Source organism: Lactuca serriola, chromosome 2, assembly GCF_051521515.1.
Source record: "Lactuca serriola cultivar US96UC23 chromosome 2, Lser_US96UC23_V15, whole genome shotgun sequence".
Classification (NCBI taxonomy): Eukaryota; Viridiplantae; Streptophyta; class Magnoliopsida; order Asterales; family Asteraceae; genus Lactuca; species Lactuca serriola.
In genome coordinates, this window is record NC_136409.1 from 148,596,473 (window position 1) to 148,621,221 (window position 24,749).

At 29.8% G+C, this 24,749-nt stretch overlaps 1 long non-coding RNA gene across 1 annotated transcript; it reads left to right on the forward strand.

Annotated features, from left to right (window-relative positions):
• Positions 1-16,108: 16,108 nt before the first annotated feature.
• On the forward strand, positions 16,109-23,779 carry LOC145086962 (uncharacterized). The gene is made up of 3 exons (XR_013700704.1): positions 16,109-16,722; positions 22,741-23,386; positions 23,486-23,779. It is a non-coding gene; the product is annotated as an uncharacterized LOC145086962 (long non-coding RNA).
• Positions 23,780-24,749: the final 970 nt, after the last annotated feature.

Here is a 24,749-nt window from a genome sequence, read left to right on the forward strand (position 1 = left end):
CTTGGATGAATTTCATGTACAATAGAGAAACCTAGATCCAAGCATTAGGTTTTGTATGAGCACATAGGATGTTCTTATGGCTAAAACCCATCAGTGGTATCAGAGCCTTGATTGGTTTCTATTGTATTGATGCCTTGTATGTTTGTTCAAGTTGCAAAATCAATTTTTAGCCCATCTGCCTGATGAACTCATCGAGTCCCACTAGGGAGTCGGCGAGTAGGCCCCTACTCGGCAAGTCCATAGGGGTACTCGGCGAGTTCGAGCGTCAGAAAGAGGGGATTTTGGGATTTCTTGCTGTTTTACTCATGGATACTTTCTTTATCTGTTTTAGGTCATTAAAATCCGATTTTATACATATTTATGAGTATATCCTTGATTAAACAACAGATAATTACCAATTGACTAGATAATAACTTCCTAATATGATAAAGTTTGATTATTTGTATTAATTGGGTAACTTATTTTGCAAGAAATTGAAATTAGGTCAAATATAGATAATGATAAAATTAATTGTTTAATTTATATTATTTGTTATTTGATCCTTGTGTTATGAAAAGTTTCAATTTTCCCCCTTTAGGTTTTATAGTTTAAATTTGAACTCAAAAAGTTTTTTGTTTTGAAATTTAAATAGTTGAAACCCTAATGTTTTGAAAAGGTTTCAAAACTTGCCCTCAAGTTTTGGAATTTAAATTTTTATTAAAAGTTTAATTTTGATGTATATTTAAATTATAAACCCTAATGTTTTTAATTGTTTCAAAACTTGCCCTCAAGTTTTGAAATTTAAAAGTTGATTAAAAGGTTTAATTTAGGAATGTTAAATTCTAAAACCCTTGTGATGTTTTGAAAACTTCAAATCACACCCTTATGGTTTTATTAATTAATTAAGGTGTATAATTAAAAAAGGTTTAATAAATCCATAAAGTTTTGGTTTACAATTTAATTGAATTAAAAGCATAATTGTTAAACTTGACCACCTAGTATTTTAAAAGTGTAAAATACACCCTATACTATATATATAACAATAAAAGTCTAACATTATATATATGTATGAGTAAAAGTTAGTCTTACCGTTAGTAGGCCTCATTCACGAAGCTGATCTATAAGGGGTGTTTTGAATGGGTATCCACTCTTACCCACTGCACTCTTGACTAGTGGAGGGTCGTTAGCCGAACGGGTAGGATAGGACAGAAACCTTCCATTATAAGTATAATGAACTACAAAAGTAACTAAATGTTTTACAAATTCCCAATCTTAGTTACTTTAGGCAAAAGTGAATTGATGCAATTCCATGAAATTATACTTTGTAGCCTTGCAAAGACGTTAGTGGAGCGTGTGTGGTTTACCGGCACACTAAATGGTTCTAAGCAAAGGTAGCAAAGGGTGACTCAATGTTTTTCATAGTTCGGTGGAGCGTGTGTGGTTTAACGGCACATCGAATAGGTGACTGTAACATGTGAGGGCACCATGTAAATTTGCATGGTTATTCACACCCGCTTTGTGATCCTCGGCATCCTAGTCACAAACTAGAGGGACATGTTGAGATTTAAACATGCCATTGAAATGTTCAATGAATCTCAAAGGATTTAGGAGTTTTCATAGATTTAAAACTTAAATTTCTTTTTCGTTTTTCATGGTGGAAATTAGTGAATCGTCATTCACTTACCTTCAAATATTCTGCAACTAGATTACGGCATCCCTTTTCTAGGTTGTAGCGTATTGTGTTGGGTCCTAGCCTTAATATCTCATTTGGGTGATTTATTAAGGACTCAATCAATCAACTAACTTGAATTTATTTTTCTCCTGTTTTGTAGATGTCAAAGTACGATAACTATGGTCTTCCCAAATCCCATGGAACAAGCATTCCACATGAAGATGATATTCCACGATTCGATCGAGGAACAAGAAATCATGCTTCACTTCCTCTACCTCCTCCAATTATTCTCCCTAACCCACAAGATCGAAGAATTGAAAGGTTCAATGTCACTAAAGCCCTATTGGAAATTAAACATGAAGATGGTAAACTCGCGTGTGCCCACATTCTATGAATGAAATCACACATCGATAGGTTGATAATGTTGGGTGCGTCATTCCCGGATAAGTTGGCTGTGAACTGGGTTTTTCAGTCACTCCCTGAATCATATAATGAGTTCAAAAGAAAGTATTATATGATAGATCATGACGAAAACCTCATTGACCTAACTTACATGCTCATTGCTGCTGAATCAGAAATGATTTGGCAAAGCAATGGAGCGTATTTGTTGGGAAATTCAACCAACCATGCTTCCGAGGACGTTATAGGAGAACCGACCTGTGTTTGCTGCCAAGAGAAAGGGCGTTGGATACAAGTCTGCCCTAAGAACCTGAAGAGTCCAGAAGATGGGAGAGTCAAAGAGTATGGTTGTGCTTCAGGTAAAATCCACTATCGAACTCCATTAAGTTCCTATTCGTTCATTCTTAATACATGATGTGATAAGATTGCATTTGAATGTTTTGTACGATTAGTGAAAAGAGAGGAAGCTTGATGGAAAAGCAAGATGAGTCTAATCACGAAGAAATGGATCTCGATCGCATGGACTTGAAGATTAGATTTTGAGCTTAGAAAGTTATGATAGAATTTTTAGGAATATTTGACTACATAGTTTTTCAGTTGATTTTGCATTGTAAGGACAAATGTTTTCCGCTGCTTTTATGAATAAAATAAATTTTTGATTTGACTTATTTATTTATTTATTTATTTCCTTGCAATGAAATCGTTATGAAAAAATGATGTTTGCATATTTCTACAACGAATGGATAAGATTCTTAATTTTGTTATTAGTGGAAATGTCAAGAATTTACCAAATAGGGAGAGTTTCTCATCGCCCAAGTTTCAATTGGACAGAAACTTGGAATCATGCAACTTGGTTGCACGATGAATGAGAAATTTCATATTTGGAAATTAGACTAATTCGTTGACAAAGTGTCAAGTGAAGGACTAGGAGATCGAGTACACAAAGTTGTATGTTGATCAAGTCCACCACAAGGGTAACAAAGATATTCGTAATGATTTACTAAAGGATTAGTAAATATGATTATACTTATAAGATTAAGTGTAATTCTGAATTGATTGAAAAAGTTTTAAATCAATAGCAGAACGAATAAAAGAATCAAGTAGGCAGAAAGATAAAAGTTTCTCTATTCTAAGAAGAAGGGAGAGTACCTTTTATATTTTATGATATGTCTTAATGATTAAGGACCATATCTCAATTGATCCTCTAAAATAATTCTTAGTACAAGTGTATGTATAAGAAGAGGAATCAAGAATTGAAGAAATGGTTAAATCAAGAAGTCAATCATACCTCATTCCAAAAACAAGTCTTAGAGTTAAGATTGTAATATTGAGTGACAAGTCTTAAAAAGGTTTATAATATTCATCAAATGTAGAATTTGGAAAAAGGCTTTCCTATTCTTGCACATTTGAAATTGGAAAGTTGTGATGTCTTGGATAAGACAAAGACCAACTAGGACCAATTTTATGAAATGTTTTGTCTTGATAAAGGCTACACTAACTCTTGAATATTTGTTTGTCAAGAAATGTTTATTGACAAGAGAATCTTATATGTCAAGGAGTCAGTGGGAGTCTTAATGGTCCTGAAAAGTTTCAAGAACTAATCAAGAATAAACCTTATCGATCATCACTAGCATACGAGTTGAGGTTTACAACCCATCGTGTTGACACTATCTTGTTTCTGTGCCAATCCAATCGAGTTAATTATGCATCTAAACCCTATGAGTTCTCATTTGAATGCATAAAAAGAAAGGACCTTGATCAATGAAAAGTACATTGATAGGAAAAGGTGAGCTGCTTAAATACTTGGAAGACATGGTGGGCAGCCGTGTTACCATAAGGCAAGAAATCAAGATTGAGAAGGTTTGGTCCATGTGAGTTTAATTTGTTGCAAACTTTGGTTTTGACAAATTCACATGGATAGGAACACATACACCATTAAAATCTAAGTGTCATAAGATTCTCTCCTTCATGAAAATGACTGTGAGGAAATGCTTTCACTAAGAGAGATTTTAAGAAGATAGTAATTGTAAAAAAATTGGATTCTCGAATTCGATTATGGTTATGGTATCCCTTTCCATGATTCGAATTGTGAGATTTGGCAATTAGTCTTAATTGTTTAGACATACATATGAGCTATCTAAGACAAAGGTGTATAAGTTCAAGAAGCCTTGATAAAATATTATCAAAGCATTGGGTATTAGAAATATGAACTTAAAGAAATTCAATAGGCATTGTTTTTCTGAAAGTTAAGTTGTTTCTGAATACATGTCAAAGCTAGTGGGAGCATAAGTGTTATGTTTATAATAATCATAGTGATAGTGGGAGCATAAATGTTATGATTGTATGATTATTAAGGCAAGTATTGCAAGTTAGTAATATTAATTATAGAAAACAAGAGTCATACTTTACAAAGTTGTAAGGATTGAATAGTTGTTTTGCTATAATTATGGGAGAGAATATTATGCTTCATTTCAAATCTAAAGGCTTAGGTTGTGGAATATTAATATTTTTAGTCAAGGATACATAGTGTCTTCTTAAAATTCGATTATGATTACGGCATTCCTCTTCATAGTTCGAATTGTGAGAACGTAGCACATAAAATATTATGGCAGAAGATTGATAAAGTATCAAATCTTCATGTAAGACATTATGCATCGTGTCTCATACGCTTCGGGTATAGGATCGATTGCAAATTCTATAATATTTGACCATTCTAAAATTTTCCAAATGTCTAGCGCATTTAGAGGGAAAAAGGACAAGAATCAGTTTTTTGACTAAAATAATTAAACAACTATCAAAGGACAATCCAAAGTTCGCCGAGGATTGGTCGCTTATGATTATTTGGAAGTATAGTATTGGATGGACCATATCGACATTATAATGAATAGATAAGATTCTATTAAGAATGAGTTGTCATATGGAAAATATGGAAATGTTTCCATATTGGGAGTTAGAAATTGAGAATCAATGTCTAGATTAGAAACTTTTATGCAAAAAGATGTTCAAAGGAATGTACTTTGAGTGAGAGACATCACATCTAAGGAATTGTCTTGTAACAATCTCCAATAGAGGACTTTGTAATTTCATTGGCAATAGTCATTGTGACTTTAGTGCAGTGACATTACGAAAGGATCATTGCATAAAATGTTGGAATCTAGCATATTCTATAAGTGGAAAGAATTTGATATTCTTTCACTTGTGGAAAGGATTAGGAGTTGTGAAATGAGTATGATTGGAAATGTGTTCATTTGATCTATTTCACAATGTAAGAACCATAGGTAAACATTGTGTGCATGCTAAAAGCATGGGACAAGTGTTGTAATAATTCAAGTAAGAAGTTTGATTACCCGAAACAACAAATAATGAGTAATCGATATTGTGATAAATAAAAGGTGTTTTATTTATACTCAAAGGTTTGAGGCCATATGGCATTAGTATTATTCTTGTGTTTCACTTTGCATGTTTTGACTTCCTAAATAATTTAATTGGTTGAGAACAGTCAAATTATTCGAACGGGCCACGGTCGTTCATATGTTGGAAGTAGATATGAATGAAGACTGTCGTGAATTGGTATGTGGATTGTCTAAAGAGCATTAGACATAAGCAAATTTTTACTGCAACGTTCATGAGTGATTGTGAATATGATTTGAGCATTGGATTAAAGCCACGCTCACTTGGATCACTTCATGGATAAAATTACGAGTGATTGGTGAGACGATAATATCTTATATTATTGAAACTGAGATGTGTGAGTTGTATCTTGCGAGTCGGTTGCACATTGATAATATGTAAACGCAGCAGTAACTTGGTGTTATAAAATATATTGTTGTGTGTGATTCGGTGAGTGAGTGCAAGCGAGCATTGAATCAAAGTTTATCTGTTCCTTTTATCCAAAGTAAGATAAAAGCGATATCTGTGGGCCCCTCAATGATTTAGTGATGACACCTAAGCGCTTGGCCAAGCCGGGACTAAATTGATGTTTTCAATTGTAGTCTATTGTCAGTCGTCATAAATCTGAATTCGGGAAACAGCACATAGACAGAGAGAATGATTTAGATCCATGTCTCAGTCTATACGATATCTAGAATGGAGGAATATATGATCCCTTATCTAATGGACACGCGTATCTGATATGATCAGAGTTGACAGTGGCTTTGGAAAGTTATGATTGCAGATCAGGATATGAAGTTATACGCAAAATAGTTATTAGACTTATCCAAGTGGGAGACTGTTGGATTAGTGTCTAAGTCCATAACTATTTTGGTATGTACTTGACCCGATGGTGCATGGTCCTTTTAGGTTGCCTTCACCAAAGCAACTTGATAGGATGAATTATGGAGAGAAAGGATTAAATATGATTTATTAATATATTATGAGAATAATATATTAAAGGAAAAATCATATTGTTTGATTAATATTAGTCAAGAATTAATAAGAATTAAGTTTGTGACTAAAAGACATTAATTGAACTAAAGGACTAGAACTGTCAATTGTATGATAGTTGAATATTGAGCTAATGGACTCCATATTAAAGGGGTGGACGAATTCTATGGGGAAACCCATTAGAAATCGTCCAAGGCCTTTAAGGAAGGAGCCCATGGGTTGCTTAGGGCTTAAGCATCCAAATTAGGGTTTCCTTGTTAGATAACCCTAATAGCCTCACTATTTAAAGAACCCTTATGCCCCAAAAACGTGGTGAACTTGTTGTCTAGGGTTTCCACACGTTTTGGGCAGCCTCCTTCTCTTTTCTTCTTCATCCTCTTGCTCTTGGTGTTTGTGAACCATTAGAGGAGTGACATTTGTGACTCTAAGATTTCTAAAGTCAATACAAGAAGGATTTGAGATTGTTGTTGCTACATAACAATCAAGGTATGATCTAAACCCTAATTTATATGTTATATTGATTATCATATGCTAGATCTAGGGTTTATAGTCTTTGATGAATTGCATGTAGAATAGAGAAACCTAGATCCAAGCATTAGGTTTTGTATGAGCACATAGGATGTTCTTATGGCTAAAACCCATCAAGTACATAGGGTTTTCAACCCACAATAATTAAATTCTTATATATATATATATATATATATATATATATATATATATATATATATATATATATATTCATCAAATCATTCAACCCAATTACCCATTCTCGTTATCCTCACTTTCTATCCCTAAAGCATCTAATTGAAGGGACCTATCCTAAGGATCATCTTCGGGATAGACAATAATGCTCAGGGGATTCCTTAGCAAAGTATGTCAATAAGGTAACCATGGGTGGATGGAGTACATCTGGTGAACACTTAGTTCAAAAACACATACAGGTTGTGAGCCTGCTAGTGCTCCATTGGACTGTCTGGAATAGTTCGTGGTCATCATCTATACTCTGATAGACGACTAGATCATCTTTAAAGTCAATTCCTCTCATCATCTATTTCATCTTTCACATCTTATCATCTATATCATCCTTTATCTACCCGTCTTTTCCCAATATATTTATAGGTATAAAAATACATATATAATTTTAATCAAGTAAAACATGTATAAATTGTTCATCTAGCATAGATATCAGGAATACAGATAATAGGCACATACAACATGTAATTATCTTAAATACTTCATATCTATCTGTAAGATGAAAGTAAGTATGCACTCACTTGTTAAAGTGATGACTCAAAACTCGGACAACACTTCGCTTCTAGCAACTAACTTTTCCCTTTGACGTAACCTAGTATCATTATCACTAGGTCTTAGTATAACATTCTATGTGATTGAAAACAGTCTAGGCCTATCATTCCAATGAATATCGGAAGTTCTATCAAATAAGGATCAACCAGGTAGGACAGTTGGGAGGCGGCAGTATTTCGGTGTATAACCTTCCTAAAATCTAACAACCAAGCCAATATGACCATTCTAGAAACCTGATATTGCAATATTTATACCTATTTTTAAGCAATATTTAAGTGCATTTTTATTAATAAGTTGGTAATTTGTTTAGAATAATGGTACTTATGGGCTTAAATGTTATTTGCAGCCAAAAATAAGACATTTTGAAAAAAAGGGACTGAAAGCGTTAAAGAAAGAAACTTTAGGAGTTAAAAGATTAAAGGAAAAGAAAATCTGGAAAAAGCGTTCTCACGTTGTGGGAACTTGAAGATTCACGACATGAGAGTTGGTTCTAGAAGATATGTATGCGGGTGAAGGAATCCTTAACGGGCACGGTTATCTGGAATTCACGACGTGAATATCTTATTATTCACGACGTGAATTTATAAAAATCAGCAACTATATAAACCCTTGACCATTACGAATATATGGAACTTTTTGGCTGAAGAAAAGAGTTCCAGAAGGCGATTTTGAGCAGAAGAAAGGTTCTGGAAAGAAGGTTTCAACACCAAAAGAGTGAAGGTCCATAATTTAGTTTATTTATTACCTAGGAACATGTTTCATTATATCTTGAATTGTGTTAGTGTGTTAGTTTTGTTATGAGCAGCTGAATCTAGCTACTCTTGTTTAGCTAGATGAAGCTTCCAACTTATGAATAGCTTGATTTTATATGGATTTATTTAGTTGGTAAAATTGCTTGTGTTTGATTTGTAGTTACCTAGCATGCTTGTGTTTGTTTCTTTAGTTTCTTAATTCCATGTTCGGTGTAGTTTAGTGACCATTAGCTGCATGAACTTGCTTACCTAATGATTTAGTGAACATTAAATTGTTAGAGCTAAGATTGACCAATCTTAGTTAGTAACTAAAGTAAATAAACTTAGCTATGTTAGAGAACGTGGATTGTGATTATAATTCCGTTTGCATAATAAATCTTACATAGCATATTCATATTCATAATTGATTTTGTGTTTAATTGTGTGTGACCATACATAGTTTGACATGAATTAATTAATTATTGGTAAAGTTAGAACTAAATTACTAATACAATTAAAACCAACTTGATAATCCATAATTATTAGCTAGCCATAAGGACAGAGTGGATTCGAACAAGACAAGAGTGTGTTTTTACTTATTGATTGAATTTGAGTTAAGTTCGTCTGATCTTGTAAAATCAGATAAAACCCTTTCTAAACTTGTTAATAATTATGTTAATTTGATAGCAAATAGATTAATTAGTAACACCGTTCCCTATGATCGACACCTGACTGACCCAAGCTATACTGTAATTCGACTAGGTACATTGCCTATAAGTGCATAGTTAGTTTAAGTTTGTTAGGTTATAAATATTAAAATTAGTGGGTACTTTCGTGCACATCAACACCTTTCACGTGCGTAGATCAACCAGTATAATGTCATGGAAATAATGATAGTTCTCATTTATAAATTCATAACAACGAATATGAATTTAAATATAAATTACACTAAAATACAATATAGTGTAATTTAACTTATAGGGATTCCCTAGACAAAAGTCTGGAAATTGCACTAGTGGGACTTTGGGTTGATAGCTACTAGATTTCAAGCTCCTAGGGATCTCAAAACTTGCAAAATACCCTAACATCTGAGAAAAAAATCCTAAAAAAGAAGTAGAAATAGAGAGAGAGAGAGAGAGAGAATTGGATGTGTGTGTGGAATGAATGAACATTGAGAAGTTATTTATACGCTGAAATCTCAAGATGCACGTCGCACAAGGGTCATGCATTCCGCACACATGGTCGATGTGATTGCCCTAGTGCGGTGCCAAGTGTCGAATTTGGGTTGGTGCTACATGGCGGCTTCTAGAAGCATGCGTGTCGCACACGCGCGCGTGCTGATTTTTTGATTTTCAAAATTACATAACTTCTTTATATGAGCTCCATTTTTGATGTTCTTTATATCCACAGAAAGCACTTGATGCGATCTACAACTTTCATTTAGACACTATTTGCTAGTTTTGAATTTATTTATTTTACATAGACTTAAGTTTTTAAAGGTCATATAAAATGCATAACTCTCTAATCTGGCGTCGGTTTTCGACTATCTTTATATCGTTCAACTCCTAATAACGAGATCTTCAATCCTCATTTAGACCCGTTTGGTTAAAAATCGACCGATCTAAAATTTGATTTTTTGAGTTGTATACTGCTTCACTAAATATTAGAAAAATCATAACTTCCTCTAATGAAGTCAGATTTAGACATTCTCTATATGTATGCTATCGGTTTAACGACTACTATGACTTTCGTTTAGATCACTAAGTCTTAAAATTAACCTAAAAATTTTACTTTTTACAGTGTGCGTTGCCGAATTTGTTCAAATTGTGAAACTTCAAGTGCTCATAACTTCTTCATTATGAGTCGAATTTAAGCATTCCTTATATCTCCGGAATCCTCGTTACGACTACTTTAACTTTCTTCAAGATATTAGGTCTAATTATTTTTCTATTTTAGACACATATTTTATTTATATTTTATAATAATCACATAATATATAGGAAACACATAATATTCACATAATTACTACTCACTTTAAGTTCATCTTTGCTACCGAAAACTAAGATCACATCTTTGGTTTTACACAAATACATAAGTATGTTTCTCACTTCTATCCAATGAACCATGTCGGGATTTCCCTGATAGCGATTAACCATGATCAAGGCATAAGCCACACCTGCTCTAGTACATGTCATAGCATACATGATCGATCCTATATCCGAAGCATATTAGACTCGACTCATAGCATCTATTTCCTTATCACTACTGGGACATTGAGCCTTTCTCGATTTGACGGTATGATGTAGATCCCCTTTCTTAGAATTTTCCATATTGAACTATATCAATATTTTAGCCAAATAAGTACTCTGGAAAAGTCCTAACAAACGCCTCTTTATGTCCCTATAAATCCTTATTCCAATAATGTATGTGTCTCACCTAGATCCATCATATAAAAGCATTTTCTAAGCCAAGATTTTACTACTTGCAAGGTTGGAACATTTTTTCCTATAAGCAATATGTCACTGACATACAAAACTAGAAAGGTCGTTATAGTCCCACTACCTTTGACATACATGCAAGACTCATCTTTACTTCTAGAAAATCCAAACTCTTTGACCTTTTCAAGGAAGTAAAGATTCCAGCTACGAGATGTTTATTTAAGTCAATATATGAACTTCTCAAGCTTGCACACCTTATTAGGAATTTTGGCATGTTTAAAATCTTCTAGTTGAGCCATGTAACCACCCTTAGTCAGTTTCCTGTTAAGGAAAGCGGTTTTGAAATATATTTATCATACTTCATAATCATGATAAGCAGCTATGGCAAGCATTACATTAATTGACTTAATCTTGGCAACTGGAGAAAAGGTCTCACCATAGTCAAGACCTTGGGTTTGAGTAAAACCCTTTGCAACTAACCTTTCCTTGAAAGTCTGTACATTACCAGCCATGTCGGTTTTCTTCATGAAGATCCATTTATAACCTACTATCTTCAAATTAGGTGTATAATCAACCAAGTTCCATACTTAGTAATCATACATGGATTGGATCTCGTTGTCCATTGCCCATTTCCATTTGCTAGCTTTAGGTCCTGCCATCGCTTCCTTGTAGTTAGTGGGTTCATCCAAATTTACCAATGTGTTATCACTTATAAATGTATCCCCATTCGTTGTTATATGGAAACCATAAAATGAGGGTGTCATGCTAGCTCTACTATATCGACGAAGAGGTAACAAATTGTCAATGGGTTCAATAGGTTCAACTTTGGGTTAAGTGCTAGTGTGATCTAAGATTCCATCATTATACGAATCTTGAATTTCTTCAAGATCAATCGTACTCCCAATATACTCTTTGGATATGATCTCTCTCTCTTTCTCTATTTCTCTCTCTCTCTCTTTGTCTCTCTGTCTCTCTCTCTTACGCACGAAAGACTCCCTTTCGAGCTACAAAACCATGTTTTCACTAGGTTTGTAGAGCAAGTATCCAAATGAATTTTATAGGTAACTAGTGAAAATACATCTCTCGACCTTGGGTTCTATTTTTTCATGGGTCTCGCGTCTAATGAGAATCTCACAATCCTAGACCTTGATATGTACGAGCGGGGAGTTTTCCCACTCCACATCTGATAAGGTGTTTTGCCAACCTTCTTGGTAGGAACAAGATTAAGGATATCGGTGGTTTTCTCTAAGAAATAAGCCCAGAAAGATATAAGGAGTGAAGCTCGAATCATCATGGAATGAACCATGTCAAGCAATGTTCGATTTTGCCTCTAAGCTACAGCATTAAGTTGTGGTGTCCTAGGAGGTGTTAGTTGTGAAACAATTCCACAATCCTTAAGATAGTTGTTGAACTCGATACTAAGATATTCTCCACCTCTATTATATTAGATCATCTTTATCTTCTTTCCCAATTGATTCTCTACTTCATGATTAAACTCTTTGAACTTTTCAAAGGTTTTTTATTTATGCTTGATTAAGTAAATATAGTCATATCTACTGTAATGATCAGTAAACGTTATGTAGTGGCGATTAACATCTCTTGTAACGGATCTGAAAAGACCACATACATTTGTGTGGATGAGATTTAACAGTCCTTCACCTCATTTACAAGTTCTTGTGAAAGGTGACTTAGTTATCTTGCCTAACAAACAAGATTCACATTCATCATCCGACTTTAGGTCAAACGATTCCAACACTCCATTTAAAAATACAAGGTTGAAATTTAATTATCTTAATTAACTTTTAATAAATTAATATTTTCAACCAACTTTGATTTAATATATATCTTTTAATTAAACAACTAATTAGTTAATTATACTAAATCTTTTTAAGAATTAATCATTATCTTAATTATCTTATAATTAAATAATATATGATTCCTTTAATTACTTAATTTTCAATTTTTATTTACATCCTCAATTTTCAAATTGGGGTTGTCTAATTATCTAGATTAAAGGTTCTAATTTTAAACAATTAACATAAAATTAAGATCAAGTAATTATCCTATTATTTAAAAAAGCCAATTTAATCTCAAAACCAAACTACATCTAAAAGTGTGGCGCGGCTTGCATTGATATGTATATTTGGTTCTTTAAGTATTGATCTAACTTTATTAACCAACTTATAATCATTATTAGAAATACACTATAATTTATCACTTTTAACTATATACAAAATATTTTTTGGGTTGTTTAAGTTAAACTAAAATTTATATTTAAGTTGACCATGTAATGTTATATTTAAATTAATAATTTAAATATTTTATAAAAATTATTCCAAAATTATATCATTAAAATGATAATAGTTTACATCCAACAATATATTAAAACTAGTAAATTAAGTATAATATGTTAAAAGTTAAAAAAACATAACTTTATAAGTAGAAGCAAAAATATTATTTTAATATTGAAATTTAGTTTATATATGCTTACACCATAGGTTTTATATTTATTTAACCTTATTAACCAACTTATAATTGTTATTAAAAAGAAATTGAAAAGTCATGAGAGTTTCAAATGAATGTTGTGAAATGAAAAATGCATTAGAGTTTCAAATGAATGTGGTGAAAGAAAAAATGTTTTCGTTATAGTATATTATGATATGATATGATATGATATAGATAGATAGATATAGATATAGATATATTGAAAAATATATGTCTAAAATGGTTATTTTTTGACATTAACTTTGACATAATATTTTTACACTAATATATATATATATATATATATATATATATATATATATATATATATATATATATATATAATCTCAATTATTTTGAACAATATTATTCATTGATATCAACTCACATTCATCATTAATAGAATTAAATATCAATATATATTTAGTATTATTTTTAACAAATGTTATGATTGATTAATTTAAATTTTTACTTATTCGATTATTTTCTGATTTTCAATAATGATGTTCATTTAAAGTATAAATAATTTGTTGTAAACCTTATGTAATATATAATTTGATGTTATTATCATTTAAATTTATTGTTCATTAATTTTAAACCATTTATTATTATTAATAAGTTAAAGAAGACTTTTAAGAAACACTTAATATTATTATAAAAATATGAAACAAATCCATGATTTTTATAATTTGATTTAATTATTTATAATTAATGTTCATTAATTTTAAAACCACTTATTATTATAAATAAGTGAAAGAAAATTTTAAAAAGCACTTATTATTATAAATAAAATGTTAAACATATACTAAAATATAAAGTGATAAGAAAAACAATTTATATTTTAAAAGAGACTTATATGGATAATATGGAAAAATATGACATATCTAGGATTTTTAATTAATTATTGATTTGAAACAACACAAACATACAAACATATATACAATACTTATTTAAATATTATCTATATCACCTTCCTTAACATATGATCAATAAAATGAATTTAATCTAATTTACATTAAAATTTCAATCACAATATTTAATTAAATATTATCTATATCACCAACACAGAAACCTTTAAACTTGTTTTCTTTGTGAAATTTGTATGTGATTTATATTTATGTGTCTTTTAAAAAAAAATTGGTCTTTTTATAGTAGATTATCCATTAATTGCTTATTAAACATGGTATATAAGTTATAAAAGCTTTGAATGGTTAATCATTATAAAGAGACTTTTCAGTGGAATTTATTCAAACAGGAGGTTTCAAATGAATATGATTTGAGTAAAAATGTCTCTATTATACGATATATATATATATATATATATATATATATATATATATATATATATATATATATATATATATATTCATCTTTTATAAGTATATATAGGTAAAAGTATATTTGAGACAGACCTAATTTTGTGATACCATTAGACCAAATTTTTCCAGTGAAATATTTAAATTCTAGTATTTGTAAAAACATAATACGCATAATATTTTATAATTATACACTTTTAGAATAGTTCAATGTAAATGTTTTAATAATATTGTTTTAAAATATTAAAATATTGCATATATTATATTTTTACGAACAACAGAATATTAGAATGTTTTATTAGGAAAAAAATGCTCTTATGATCTCACAAAATTTGGACCGTATCAAATTAACTTAACCATATATATATATATATATATATATATATATATATATATATATATATATATATATATATATATATATATATATATAACAAAATCGGGATTAATCGTGGATTAACCGTTTGACGTTCTACAACCAATTAGGATTAGTGTGTTTGATGGAAATTAGGGATTAATCAGGTTTCACGGGATTAATCGGTCTTGATGAGATTAATCGGTCTACAAAAGTCAAAAAAGTAAGATAAAACGTTAAAAAAAAAAAAGTAAAAAAAAAAGGTCAAAAAAAATTCAGAAAATTAAAATTTTTTTTACTCCAAAATTTTCAAATATTATATCAAAATGTTCATATTTTCGTATTTTCAAATTTTCATATTATAAATTTTATTAATTTCTAATTTGAAGTACACATTTTTCTTAAAATATATTATACATTAACTAATTTTAATATTTTATTAATAATCTATGGTCTCCGACTAATCTCCACTAGGACCGATAAATCCCTTAACACGAGTCGACCATCGAGCTATCGTCGAGTAATTTTTACAACCTTGATATATATATATATATATATATATATATATATATATATATATATATATATATATATATATATATATATATATATATATATATATATATATAGTTAGGTTTATATTAGACTATCATATTTTTTGAGACGTTGAGACGTAATCTTAGCCATTCATTTTGGAGATCAAAAAAATATTTTTTAAAAATCCAAATAAATGAAAATTTTCGGAAGAAAAAAACATTTAAATTTTATTTTCGTCATTTATTTTATAAAAAATAAATAAATAAATAAATAAATAATTACAGTATGTATATCATTTAATATACATATAATTATGGAAATCGTTTAATATGTATCATTATTTGATTAAATAATAATTTAATTTTAAATAAATTATGATTGGTGCATTCTACCACACAATAGATGTAAGAATCATTTGAACCTCTCTCTCTCTCTCTCTCTCTCTCTCTATATATATATATATATATATATATATATATATATATAGAGAGAGAGAGAGAGTGTGTGTGTGTGTGTGTTTGTGTTAATGTGTGTGTGTGTGAGAGAGTGAGAGAGAGATGAATAAGTCAACTTTGAATAGCTGGAAGAAAGCTACAAATCCTCACTACTGTTGAGATCTCTCTCTATATATGGTGATACTGTTACAAACGGAAAAGATGCATAGTTCCTCTGTATTTCTTCTCCTCTCCTCTATCTTAATTAGGGTTGAGGCCGCAGGGTCGTTTTGGAGCCATAAAAATAACTTTTCACCAAAAGTTTGAGTCTTGTTGCACCCTTTGTTCGATGAGTTCTTGTGTTCATGTTGGTTTGAGAGATTGAAGCTGCCAGCATGATCTGGAAGTGCCAAACCGTGTCTCCTTTTTGTGCTTGTGCTATATATATAGATAATTTATAGGCTAGATATATGTTCAGTTGTCTTTTTGTGGGTTTTTAGTGTTGTGTTAATATACATGTGTTTAGGGGTAGGGTAAGGGGAGGATAATTACCAGGTCATCCTTGCAGCTTCAATCACTCATGCCCAACAATTTTTCATACAGAGGAAACATGAAGAATTTCCTTCTACACTGTGTTGTCTTTTTCATGTTCTTGTTAATTAGCAGTGGCCAATTACAAATCTACACAAGTAAGTACTACTTGATTGTTTCTCTTTTACTTTTCTTTTTCATCTATCATTGTTCAATTTTCTTATTATTTTCCCCAACTAACTTTTTAATTTCATCTCAATTTAACTTAATTATTTGCATTTAATAATTAGTTTGAAGCATCTCTTTTAACTTTAGTTTGGTTAAAAACTCATGCTTTTTGTTTTTGCTTCTCATGCGGATCATATTTTATCATTGTTGTGCCTACTTTTCTTTAGTTTTTTGGCTTCAAAACTTGATATGTATTAATTAAATGCTTGTGTATGTCAAGGTTCATTGCATCACTTTTTTTCTGGCAAGTTAATACGAAAAGTATCCTGAAAGAAATGTCACAATTATTGAGATCTATGTTTTATTTTGATAACACGAAACAAATTAATTGCCAATGTTTTGTCAACATCGTGGAGCTAGAGGGTAGAGATGCATAAAAGGCTTGACAGCTAATAAGGTTTTTGTACACATTAGATGTACATGCGTAAAAACCGCTACAACATGTGTGACGGCATATTGATTAAATTTACATCTGAAGATCATGACCAATTAGGTATGTCAAATAGAAATATAACTTACAGTAAATTGAGTTGTGTTTCAGTGTATGTAATAAAGTAAAAAAGGGACATGAGCTGAACTTGAAAAAGTATATATAGCTGCAGTCATTAATGACTAGCATGTGTTACATTAACCTTTCATTGTCGTAGTACTTCCTCAAAAACAAGTAAAACTACTAACCTTTCTGAAAATAGTAGATTCAACCTTTGTTTTTTGGACACTTCATTGTCTACTTCTTTCTTTGATGTATATGAGCAGTAACACTCAACAAGCAGACTTGGAAATGTGGTTAATGGCTCATTATATATGTAGAAGGTAACGTCATCTCACTTAATTAATATAAGAGTTTCTAGATACTTGACACGATGAAGTGGAGAATGTATGGACATCTGATTGAGAAAACCAAATACGTAGCATGTCCATCAAAACAATAGTAGTTCAGCATCATCAAAGACTCGTTATATAACCAAAAACTTTAAGGACTCATTATTATATGAATAACAATGGAGAGCACTAATGAACAGATTCAAGTTGAGAGAATCAACACCAACATACACACATAACGTGTATTATATATATATATATATATATATATATATATATATATATATATATATATATATATATATATATATATATATATATATATAAGTACTCATATTCCAATGATCATATCAATATATTGTGACAAAACATTGTGATTTAGTCTTGTCAGAGTCAGATGTACAAATAATTAGCACCAAACATGGATGATGAAATATTAATCAAAATACTGTATGTAAGCAGTTTGAGAGTCGATATCAGTGAATTGCAAACTCGGGTTCTCTGAAAGAAATTAGTGCGCTTATAAGCTGCTTCTACGGAAGTGATTCTTTTTTTATTCCCTACTGCCTAGACAAATGAATGTATTTAAGAGATTTTAGTAAGCTGTTAATGTACTTCAAATATGAATCTGCTGCAAATATTCCTCATATAGTATCACTCATTGATTGTTCCCTTAGGTTTATTTTAGTAGGCATCTGGTGATCACAGTGGCCTGTTTGTTCCATTCATATGGTGACAAAAATCACATTTCTAGAGTGAACTTTCTGTAAGTGGGAAAACATCTGGAGTGAGTTCGGAACAAGTCTTTATAGCCATAGTCTACACTTTTCCGCATGGAATTCAAGGTTTAGCATACCCTCTCTCAGATCATTGTAAGATCTTACCATCTTTCTTACGATCCTACGATTTTAGATATATGATCTTGTTAACAAACTAATCCAACTACAATCGAGTCGGTTTTAACTTGTAGGGTCATAAATCTTATTCTACGATCAAGATCCGACTTAACAACACTATTGTATGCCTTTTTAATTTTATATATCATTTCTAATAAATAAAGTATTTTTTGTCACATGTCATAATCTCATTCATTTGGCTACATGTTATTTTGTGGTTATTTTCAATTAAATTTTTTTCCACATGGTATTTTGTGGTTTTTTCATTTTATTAATTTCCACATAATATTTAAATGTAATAATTACAATAAATAAATTAATAAATGCATATCAATTTCATTAATTGATTTTCTTCTAATTTTAAATTTTCTAAATTAAAATTTTATTAGTTTCCTTTTTTTTAATCTAAATTATTTGTTTAATTAAAAAACAAACAATTTAATTTTAATAATTCAATATTTTTCTATTTTTTTTTTCTTATAAATTCAAACTTCTTAAATGTTTAGAATTTTATATATTTTTTCTTTAAAATGAGCTCATGTAATACATGGGTCTTACACCTAGTATATATATATATATATATATATATATATATATATATATATATATATATATATATATAGAGAGAGAGAGAGAGAGAGAGAGAGATAAATGAGATTTTGTGAGACAAGGGGACTAACTTTCGGCCTTTGATCAAAATTGATCATGTGGTTCACAAACAAACGTGAGGTTTATTAAGTTTGATTAAGGCACCTAATTAGATTATTACGGGTTGTTTGGTCAATTTTCATTTTCATTCTTCAGATTTTTATCCGCTTGACTTTTATCTCAATCAACACTGACATACCAAAATCATGTCAGGTTTCTTGGAAGCCAAAGAGTTAGATCGATTTACATTTTTCATGGAAGCCCAAAATTGAGATCAATTCATGGTTCACATTTCTATCACAAACATTAGATTGAGATCAATTTCAACAATTGATAGTCAATTTATAAATGATTTGATATGATGATTTCATCAAATTAAGCTAAAAGAATCCTAAATGTGTCTGATGATGAGTTTGGAAGCAATCAAGATGAAGATTTCAATAAAGCGATCATAAATTAAACAACTCATATGAAATTTTTAGCAAACTCACATGAAGAATGTAGCAATTGATTTCAACAATCAATCATCAGTTTCATGCTTTAAATTTTTTTCTCCACCTTCGTGCACATAATACTTGAAGAGAAGCAAGCGATAACAACGAATCTTCAATTCATTTTGAGTTCTTTCTATCAAATTAACGAGGTTTGTACAAAACAGTTAGTGTTCTTGAGAAAGTTCTCTTAGAATATACATGAATTAAACTTGTTTGATGATGTTTGATGAAAGTCCTGAATGAATAAAAAGTATGATGTATCACTCCCTCATTCCCATGAATAAAGTCCTCTTTAAGAATAGGATTATGATTCCAAAATGCGAGTAAGAAATGGTGTAAAATGATTCAACATTAACAACTCTTATTAACTTTATCATAGTTTTGTTTAAATATGTTTTTATTCAAACACAAAATGTTGGAGATTCTTTTTTAGCATGGTTTTGTTTGAATATGTTCAAAGTTTACATTATGTGTTGTATGATGAGTTACATTACATAGTACATTATCCTACAAGTATATTATTTTCCAGATATGTAGAACATTACATAGTACATTATTCTAATTAGGATGTTGTTCGTTTTTTAATTGCATTGCTTACTACATTATTCTATTTAGAATAATTCAAAACATCACTCATATGTTATTAAGTATATATCATATTTATAATTTTCTGTTTAAAATATAATGTTCTTAAAAGAATGTATTTTTAGTGTATAAATAAAACATAAAAGCTGTTAACTTTAGTGTTTTATCAACATTCTAGTAACAAAAATAAAGATGTCTACCAGTTTGATGAGAGCCTTGAATGAAAAAAGAGTTGATGTATCACTCCTTCATTCACATGGCTAAATTCCCCTTTAATTATATAATATACTTGCAAAACATGATTCACAACTAGTGTAAAATGATGCAATGTTGACTACTCTTATTAATTTCCAAAACATGATAACAAGTACAGATGATTTAGATATTCATCACAATAAAGAAAATCATCATTTTGGTATGGATGATTTATAAATTCATCACAACGAAGAATATCATCAATTCAGTTCTTCATAACAAAAAAAAATCAATCATGAATCCAAGATAGCTTTGTAATTAACAATTTGATTTTTTGATTTTTTTTATTCTTTTAAATTTAGTGTATGTTAACAGTGGGGGTGTTTATAATTATTTTCATAAGAATATTCATTATTATGATTAGATTAATTGGATACCATCAGTTATATGTTATTACATGATGTGATTATTTATCAGTGTACATTATTCTGATTAGATTAATTGAATACCATAATTGAAAGTTTTGAATATCATTGTATAATTCATAATCCATGGAATCACTTGTTAAAACATAGTATTTATTTTAATCTATATCAATTCTTAAAATTCTTTCATTTTTCTTTTTTGTAGAAAAATTTAGTTGGTGAATCCCTAACTTGAAAGGAACTTTAATGTTTCAAACTAAAAGTTTTCGATAGCATGTGCTAAGATTAATGAATGTGTAATAGATTTTATGTGTTACAAGCATGTTTATGGCTTCTGATGCAATGTTATATGAATACGACATTTTAAGATCTTTTTGAAATCCATCATTCCTTCTTTTATCTAACAATATAACATTATGATGGATTTTTTATAGTACAAACATGAAATGTGGTTTTCAAACAATAAGATTTTTTAGAATAACTTTCAACCTTTAGTGAATAAGTTGATATTTATCCTAAAAACATTCATTTCACTATGTAAAATTTATGTGGTTCTCAGTGGTTTGAAAAAGTTGTAACTTTGGTTTCCTATACAGTTAAAGGTATACAGTTAAAGGGAAAGGTGACACAGATTAGAATATTACAATATAATTTCAGAATATTATACTTTATATCATAATTTCATAATATTACACATTAATATCATAATGGTATTCATAAATTCATAATATTGCACATTATTAATAGACAATTTTGTTGTATAAATTATTTTGGTTTCCGACATATTATTCTAGATATTCTTGAAACATTATAAATTGTAAATTCAAAATATTAAATATAATATTAAAATCTTATATAATATAAGTTCATTTCATATGGTATAACATAATTTATAATATTACATTTTAATATCAAAATATTTCACATAATTTCATAATATTACATGTTAACGATATATTATTAAATAGTTTAACCTTATGGTATATTTTTTAAAATACAAACTTGAAATTTGGTTTTCAGTCTATCAGATTTTCAGAATACCTTTCAACTTTTAGAGACAAATTTGATATTTATCCTAAAAGTATTCATTTCATTTTATAAACTTATATGCTTCTCACTAGTTTGAAAAGATTTTTATTTTGGTTTCCTACATTTTATTTGGTTTCCTACATAGTTGAAAAGAAGGATGATCCAAATTAGAATATTACATCTTATAATATAATATTACACCGTATAACAATCTTTTGGAATATTACACATTAATGTCATAAACTTTTCTTTTCTATAAATTAATTTTGTTCCCTATATATTATTCTATATATTCATGTAACACTATCAATTATAAATACATAATATTATATCATAATATTACATATAATATTAGAAATTTATATTATATAAGTTAATTGTACACATTACAACATAATTTTAAAATAGTACATTTTAATGTCATAATATTACACATAATTTCATAATATTATATATTAACAACACATTATAAAAATATTAAATATTTAGAATATTAATATCATATAAGTGATTGTTAAAAAAAGGGTAAATGTCACCGTAACCCAATCAACTATCGGGTTTTGTTTTAAAAGGTCCTTAATGTTATCTTTTTGCAGTTTAGAGGCATAAAATCAATTTTTACCTGCTAAAAAGGGAACTTGACTTGCAATTGCCGATCTACTTAATGATTTAGCATTTTTCAGTAAAAGGAAAATTAAACTATAATACATGTCACTCGCATCCTCACCCACCACATAAGACTTTATGTTCATGTTCAAGCAAGACACCCACCTTCCCGATTCGCTCGCATCGACCTTCGCCTTAGAGATTTCTCCTTATTCTGATTAGGTTTCTCTCTTTACTTGGTATCCCAGGTTTGAATCTACTCTTCATACTGATTTACATGGATGTACAAATCGGTGAAGCATCACAACAACCCAACAAGGATGCTACGCAAAGGCTGAAGAAACTGATGGTCGGTTTGCGATTGGAGTTCGGAGGGCATGAGTCTGCAATAGGTTCAACTATCTTCTTCATTGCGATTTCACGTGTTTTTGTTTTTGTTAGTTGATAATCTTGCTTGGAATCCATGTGGAATCGTTTTTCTCAAACCTAGAATCGTGTTTCATGTATGTGGACGATTGTGGTGGAAGACGATGGTGATTGGTGGTGGTATTGGAGGTTGAAGATGACAGACGGTTTCCAAATCGCTTGGAGGTTAGAAGCCATCTTGCTTGGAAGCCAACGATTGAAGGGACGGGGTGAGAGACATACACAACAACAAAAAAAATAGCTCTGTTCATGACTCGAAGGGGAAGAGACCACCGGAACCCCTATATCTCGATTTTTAATTTCTTTTGGGCCCTACACACAGGATACATATTGCCTCTATTTTCAACCAATTTAGCACAACACATAACCATTTGAAGAAAACTCTGGTCTTCTACCGAGGCAAAGCCCCAAAACGGGTCTAAAACCAATTGGATCATGCATGAGTACAAGCTTGCAAATTCTATTAAGGTAAGATCGAAAAGAAAATCCACATTATTCACAGATTGTTTTCTGAAAATTATGATGATTAAACTCATTTTGAATTCATTTTTTGTCTGGGGCATGGAGAATTGCGTGATTTTAGGTTGTTTTTGAAGAAAAGTGGAAGAAAAATTGGTGAGAACGATGTTAGATGAAGGTGATCTCTCATGGCAGTTGAAGGTGAAGAGAGCAGTAAATATATACACAGAGAATTTAAGAATTTGTTGCTGAGTATAAGTACCCTTTTTTTTTAACTCAGGAAGCTAGTCGAAGTCTGTAATCGGAAGTTTTTTTACATTGTGTTCGTGAACTTGAATCTAAACATGATGACAGGTAGAGAAGAATGAGAGAAAGGTTTATGAGATGGCAAGTTTCATTAAATGACATGGCGGTTTATATTACTGATTAGGAAGGGGTTCACCGGGTGACCCCTTCATTTTCTTAAAAGGGACCTTTTAAAACCGTAAAAGTCAAGATTATACCCCTAGAGAACAAAAAAAAAAGACGAGGGAACTTTTAAAACAAAACCCGATAGTTGATTGGGTTACAGTGACATTTACCCTTAAAAAAAAGCCTAATTTTAATTAGGCATTGTTGTATTAGAATATTTTACATATAACTTAGAATGTCATGGAATAATATTTTATTAAAATATTCTACATATATATTATAAAAACATAAAACATATAATATTATTCTATTAAAATATCATACACAGATACATATTATTTTATGTAATAAATCAACTTATTTAAATGGAAATCTACAACATTATTCTATTAGAATAATATGTTACATTTATGAAACATGCAACCTATAACATAATTGTATCAGAATATTCTACATATATATATATATATATATATATATATATATATATATATATATATTATTTTCACGTAAATAAATGAACTTATTTAACAAAAAACCTAGAATTTTATTTTATTATATTATAAACACCATACATCATTAACTACAACATTCTAATTATTTTCAACACCATACACTCTACTTATAAAATTTACCTTGAATTGTGACTTAAATTCTAAAAACAAAAGACACAAACATCAATTTATGATAACAAACAACACATAAAATTATTCTATTTGAATATTATACATATACGTATTATAGCATAAAACATACAATATTATTTTGATAAAATAGTATACATACAGACTTTAATTTTAAACTCCTCTAATATGTGAAAGATATTACTACCATTACACGATGCAAACTACAACATTTCATGTATTATCCTTTAAAACATAACTATTGTTCAAGCACGTTATTGTTTTATTAAACATTCACCAATCATCAAACCTTCAAACCATAACTATTGTTTACCAAA